This window comes from Pseudophryne corroboree, chromosome 2, assembly GCF_028390025.1.
Source record: "Pseudophryne corroboree isolate aPseCor3 chromosome 2, aPseCor3.hap2, whole genome shotgun sequence".
Taxonomy (NCBI): domain Eukaryota; kingdom Metazoa; phylum Chordata; class Amphibia; order Anura; family Myobatrachidae; genus Pseudophryne; species Pseudophryne corroboree.
Genome location: NC_086445.1, coordinates 907793213 through 907800293, shown reverse-complemented (window position 1 = coordinate 907800293; position 7081 = coordinate 907793213). Strand labels below are relative to the sequence as shown.

The 7081-nt window shown below is 42.4% G+C and overlaps 1 pseudogene; it reads left to right on the top strand.

The window, feature by feature from the left end:
• Window positions 1-637: 637 nt before the first annotated feature.
• On the top strand, window positions 638-756 carry LOC135054160 (5S ribosomal RNA; annotated as a pseudogene).
• The last annotated feature ends 6325 nt before the right edge of the window (window positions 757-7081 follow it).

Below are 7081 nucleotides of genomic sequence, written 5' to 3'. Positions count from 1 at the left end.
CGAATTGGGACAGGAATAAATTCATCTAAATCCCTGCTTGGGACAAACATAGAATTGTGTCTTTAGCAACGCGATACACCTCAACAAATAGGGTGTGTTTTTCTATGTGTGTTTTGTATGTTTCTCTATGCCTTAGAGACAACAGATGGTAACTACCTATGAATTACAGTGGTGTCTTTTGAAACCCATACTTGTGCCTACAATTGGTTATTTGATACCTATATTTTATAGTATTCGCCAAAGCACTATTACCACTATGCAATTCTTTGTATGGTTTTGATATTTATTTGCACCCCTATCTGTGAAAAATTTCCTTCTGGATTTCACTCTCCTTTAGGAGCAATTTGATATACCATTAGGGTAGACTCAGGGAAACTGGATTCCTTATCTCCCTAAACTGTGCCCATCTTCTCTTTCATGCACTCTCTCATCCACAATTAAAGGATTGTCCTCTGCAATGCCTATTTTGGTAACGGGACTCCTAGTGGACAGCAGAAGTGCTACACTAATTATATCTTTCTATCCTAAATCATCAGGTCTATTTTTATTCTATCTATATTTGAATAACCTATATCCTGTTTCAGCACTCTCTCATCCAATCGGGTATTCCCACACGCTAATAGATGTTTGCCTAATTATCTACAGTCATACCACGCTGGATATGCCCGATCTCGTCTGATCTTGGAAGCCAAGCGGCGCTGGGCCTGGTCAGTTCCAGAAAGGGAGACCCTCTGGGAATACCGGGTACTGTAGTATCAAGGGACATACCACCCACTGGTACACCCAGGACAGCAGAAGTGCACTTACTTCCTTCACAACCAGAATCTTAGGCGATAATACACTCTCTCATTGCCCATTTGATGGACACAGATGGGCAAAAGCAGAAGTGACTGGTTCTGCAACACCTTCTCTTATTCTCATCTATAGATGCGGGTAGATACCCAACAAATATTTACTTGCAATTAGTAATCAATACTTTCAAAATCAAATCACGTTTATGTTTTCACCCACCTAGAAGGAGTCCAGAGTTGGAAAGCCGGATTTCTTGTCCCTCTCTTATGAATATACATACACAATAATTCATAAGTTGATAGAGAGAACAAGAAATCTCAAATTTACTCTTTGATGAACGTCAAATATTAACACTCACTTAAAATACAGTGGGTGTGCAGACAAGCAACCTGCCACCTACCCGACTACAAGTGAGTAACATTCTTTGATTTAATACTTGTTTTAATTTATTGTTGTTGATAGAAACAACAATAACTTCGTCTGTATAGAATATTAAAAGTTAAGTTTTAAATTTACACTCACAGTGTACCTTACACTAATACATTATTTGTATATTGATTGATATAAAGTGTGCCCCATAGAGACAACAAAACAGTTCTTTCTTTTTGCTTCTCTGCAAAAAAAAACCCACAATAGTTTGTTCTGAACTAATGTCCGGGAGTACCACCAACCCAGATCTACCGCAAAAAGCCAATCGGTACAGTCGGTAGCTATATGTTGGTTTTCATAGATGCCCTTCATGGTATAAAAAATTATTTGATACCTATTTACAATCCGGTCCAGTGCAGATTCCAAAACCCCAACCCATTGCCACACTTCAAAACAATACAGGTAGGTTTATTGCTCCTGACAACCAGTTTGTGTGCAGGGCCACAAATGCGAGAAGGCCTGTTGGGCCGGTCCGACCTCTGAAAAGTTTAGTGTAATATGTGTGCTACTTTGCCTGACGAAAGGGACGGAGACCCCTGAAACGTAGAAGAAATAAAGTTGACTGCTTTTTTAGACTCCGAGTGCCACTTCTTTCCCTTCCCCCTCTTTCTCGCCCTCTCCCTCCCCCGACATGATTGGGGGCAATATTATATGTTTGACATATAAAGACAGACACTGGGAGTCTTGTTGAGGGAGACAATTTAATAGCAGATCATCTTAATAATTATTTTTGCTCAGTATTTACTACTGAAAGAGAGGGGAAGGGGCCACAGTTAAGTTGCAGGGATATTCAGGAAAATGAAACAAGTACATTTACAGAGGAGAAGATCCTAACAGAACTCTCAAAGCTGAAAGTGGACAGATCTATGAGGCCAGATGGGATACATCCAAGGATACTAAAAGAACTTAAAGAGGTGCTGGTAGCACCATTGACAGAATTATTCAACCAGTCATTAGCTACAGGAGTAATTCCAGAGGACTGGAAAAGAGCAAATGTAGTCCCACTGCACAAAAGTGGAAGCAAGGAAGATGCAAACAACTACAGACCAGTGCGTCTTACTGTACATCAGTAGTAGGGTAATTGATGGAAACACTCGTATCCACTTAACTGGCATGGTCAGATTTCATGCAACTGCGCCGTCCCACCCTGTCCCCCCGTTTTTTATGAGGAGATCCGTTCTGCAGATGTGCATAATATAATGTTTAAATAGTTTAAAAAATACTTTTTCAACTTTATTAAATAAAATACATTTTAAAAAACAATGTTGCTAATGCTTTTGAAGGGGAAATTCGTCAGTTAAGAAAGAGCAAATCCGGCAATTTACAGAATCCCAAACAGCATGGATTCACTGGGGGGAGATCATGTCAAACAAATCTTATTGACTTTTTTGACTGTGTGACTAAAGTGATGGATAAAGGTGGAGCCATGGATATAGCTTAACTAGACTTTAGTAAGGCTTTTGACACTGTTCCACATCGCAGACTGCTAAATAAACTTAAAAGTTTGGGATTGGATATTAGGATTATTGAATGGATCAGATCTTGGTTGAAGGATAGAAAACAGAGAGTTGTGGTAAATGAAGTGCATTCACAGGAGGGAAATGTTACCAGTGGAGTACCCCAGGGATCTGTACTTGGACCAGTGCTTTTTAATATCTTTATTGGTGACATTGCATATTGCATTAAAGGGAAAGTATGCCTTTTTGCAGATGACACAAAGGTATGCAACAGGGTAGACACACCAGGTGGGGTAAAACAGATGATTGAGGATCTAGGTAGACTAGAGGAATGGTCAAGAGTGTGGCAATTACAGTTTAATGTCAAAAAATGCAAAATCATGCACTTGGGTCTCAAAAATCCAAAGGCTAAATATAGTATTAATGGCACTATACTGGAAACTACTGAGGAGGAAAGGGATCTAGGAGTCACTATTTCAGATGACTTAAAGGCAGGTAAGCAATGTAACAAAGCAATGAGGAAGGCTAGTCAGGTGATTGGCTGCACTGGGAGAGGAATCAGCAGCAGAAAGAAAGAAGTAATAATGCCACTGTATAAGTCATTGGTACGGCCTCATCTAGAATACTGTGTTCAAATCTGGAGGCCATATCTTCAAAAGGATATTAATACATTAGAAACTGTACAAAGAAGGGCAACTAAAATGGTGCATGGCCTACATCACAAAACATACCCAGAAAGACTAAGAAATCTCAATATGTATAGTTTGGAGCAGAGTAGGGAAAGGGGGGACATGATAGAAACTTTCAGATATATCAAGGGTTTTAACAAAGTCCAGGAGGGAAACATTCAAATGAGGAGAAGCAATAGGACATGAGGACATGCACTGAGACTGGGGGGGGGGGAAGGGGGGCAGGGGAAATTTGCAGAAAAATTACTTCACAGAAAGGGTAGTGGACAAGTGGAATAGCCTCCCATCAGAGGTGGTAGAGGCTAAGACAGTATAGCAATTTAAACATGCATGGGATAGACATAAAGATATCCTTACAAAGAAATAAGGATCAAATAAGGTTAGAGATAAAAAAAAATGTAAAAAAAAAATGGGGCAGACTAGATGGGCCAAGTGGTTCTTATCTGCCGACAAATTCTATGTTTCTATGCCCTTATTTATTTGTGTGGTAAACACGCCTACTAAAGCTGTAGCCAGTTTTATAATGCAACACTTGCTACCTCTAATTCAATGTACCCCTTTTCACTACCTCAGAGATGGCCATTTTTTTTTATTAACCAATTGTTTTGTTTAGGAAAATTGAAATTAACAAAATATCTACTTGAAAAATAATTGTCACATATAGCTAACACAGCACCAAGACGACTGGCAGATCTCTCTGACAACAAAACTCATCACAAGCACAACACACATTGAAGTCATATCTTCTGAGAATTGCTAATCCCTGTGACAATTTATAGTACCTACAGAAACCACAAATTATAGTACAGATCGGATCCAGTATCAGAGTGCCTCATTCAGGTGCAGTTGCACCTGTGCCCATCGTTGCAAAGTACCAATTTTTGGTACATCTGCATTGTTTGTCCCGGCTGGCACTGGGGTCCGCTTACGCTGTGACCGCACACCACTCGTGGATGACGCAGGGGTCCGCCCACATTGCACATTGATCGCACCTGATTATGAGGTCTGTCTGCACTGTTCCCACTATGTGCTTTCAGTCTGGACATGGAAGCGGCTCTCCACAGCACTCCACTCTCAGTGTGTACACACATCTTGCTGGTTCTTATGCTGTTCACCAGAGTTCCCTCCAAAACCTCAGTATGTTGGATTCAGTCACCTGACTCTCTTCCACCAATCTGAGCGTTGCACCCAGACCAGCTGATCACCGCATCCAATCACCAAACACTCAGCCCTATAAGTTTGACTTTCTGACTGGCTCTGCTGAAGTTAACAGCTATGTGCTGAGCTCCCAGGTACTCTGTACGAACCCAGTCCGCCCTAATCCAGTTCGTCTGGTATATTCAAGTCTTTAGCTTCAATGGTGTTTTAGTCTGCTTCAACAAGAAACTTGTTCCGAGTTACTCACCGGTTCCAGTTCAGCCACTCACTGGTTCTAGTGCAGCTACTCACCGGTTCCAATCCAGCTATTCACCGGTTTCAGTCTGGTCACTCACTGGTTCAGTCCGGCTACTCACCAGTTCCAGTCCGATCATCATCTGGTTCCAGTTCAATCATCTGGTTCCAGTCCAGTCACCATCTGGTTCTAGTCCAGTTCCAGTTCAGTTTGTCATTCAACTGTACTACAATACTGTTCTAGTTCAGCTCTAAGCTTCAGTTCTTCCATCCCTTCAGCTCTCACAACAGCTCCACTTCCTGGATGGTCAGAATAACTACAGTTCCAGTATTAATAAAGTTTATTATTTTATTGCCTGTGCCTTTGGGCTAGCTACCACTAGAACTCCAGCAACTCTCATCTCATACACTGCCAGCAGCTTAACTGCCGGCTCTCATTCCTTATCCATTTGGAAGATCTGGATCAAGCCTCCCAGCTTCATTCATGCCTCAGTAGCTTCTGCTTCAGCCTCACACACCTACCCAAGCCAACCCCAACCTTCAGGCGTGACATGCTGGAGATATTTCTTAGATGGAAATGGTAGGATTCGCGAAATGTACTAATTGTGAGTTTTAAAGGAGTAAAGAATAACTGCAAGACAGTGCACTTGTGGGCTAGAGGAAATGGTGGTGCTGTCAATTGAGGGAGTTGAGGTTATTCATGAGGTTGGGAAGATTATCAGCTCAGACTTAGACATGTTAAGTTTAAGAAGGCATTGGGAAATTAAGGAGGAACTAGCAGAGAGACAGCTGCAGATATACGAGTGAGGATAGAAGGAGACAGGTCAGGGGAGGAGATGTAGATCAGAATGTGATCAGCATACAGATCTTAGATTCCAAAGGCGATGATGGTCTCACCTAAAGAGGTTGTATAAAGGGAGAATAGTAGAGGACCAAGAGCAGAACCTGGGAGAACACCTTGTGTTAGTAAAATTGGGGTGGGGGTAGTGGACTCATGAGAGAAGACAGGGATGGAGCGGTCAGAGAGGTAACAGGATAGCCAGTAGAGGGCAGTATCACACAGACTGAGGGAGTGAAGAATTTGCAGGAGGAGAGGGTGGTCCAGGGTGTCAAAAGCAATATGAGGTCAAGGAGCCAGAGGCAAAAGGGTTGAGAGAGATTGGGCAGTAGTTAGAGAGAGTGACGGGATCAAGGGTGGGTATTTTATGGATGGGAGAGAAAAGGGCATGATTGAATGCAGATGAGACATTGCCTGATGAGAGGAAAATACAGGATAGGCAAGCTAGGAAAAGGCATTGGGGGAGTGGGAGCAGAGAAAGCAGGAAGTGATACAATCAAGGGAGGAGGTGGAAGGGGTTGAGATCTGGATTATGACCATGACTAAATTGGGGAGAGGTAGGTTGAGAAAAAAGAGGATAATGAGGTGGTATGTGTTGTCCTAATAGATTGCACATTTTAGAAGTGAAATGGGTGGTGAAGTCGAGGGCAGAGAGTGATGATGGGAGCAGAAGATGGAGTTGAAAGTGGCAAAGAGACAGTAGGGGTTAAGGGACTTGGATGAGATAAGGGGCTTTAAATAAAACTTTAGAGAGGGAAAGGGCAGCACTATAGCTTGAGAGCATAAATTTGAAATGGAGGAAGTGTACATTGGAGTGCGATTTCCTCTACTAGAGCAGGCATAAGGGAGATGTTGTATAGCTTGGTCAGGACAGAAGAGAGAGAGACAATGGTGGAGGGAAGAGTTTGAGCTGAGAGGATAAGCACATATTGTCAATAGTCTGATGATTATTATTGGTGATGGTAATCTTGGGAGGCGGAGGTGGAAATGGAGTGAGGGATGAGTTACAATAAAGATGATTTTCAGAGAGGGGGAATGGGGAATTGGTATATCACGACTGTGAAAACAGGATAAAGTGATTGTCCTATCACATAGGAGGGTGAGGTGCTCATTGGGACAGACCAAATGATGATGTGAGGGTAAGCAGTTAAGAGGCAAAGAGATCAGTGGGTACATCTATAGGGATATTGAAGTCACCTACGATGGGGGAGGGAAGGTCTGAATAAAGGAAGTGGGGAAGCCAGGAAACTAGGTTGTCAAAGAAATTTGGAGATAAGGTCAGGCGGACAATAGATGACAGCTACTCGTAGATGAACAGGTTGGAAGAAGCAAATAGCATGAACCTCAAGGGAAGAGAATGAAAGGTATGGTTCTCAGGGTATGAGATGGAAGGAGCATGAGAGGGATAAAAGGACCCCAGCACCACCACCATGCCGACCCCCAGGACAGGGGTATGAGAATAGGCGAAACCACCAAGGAAGAGA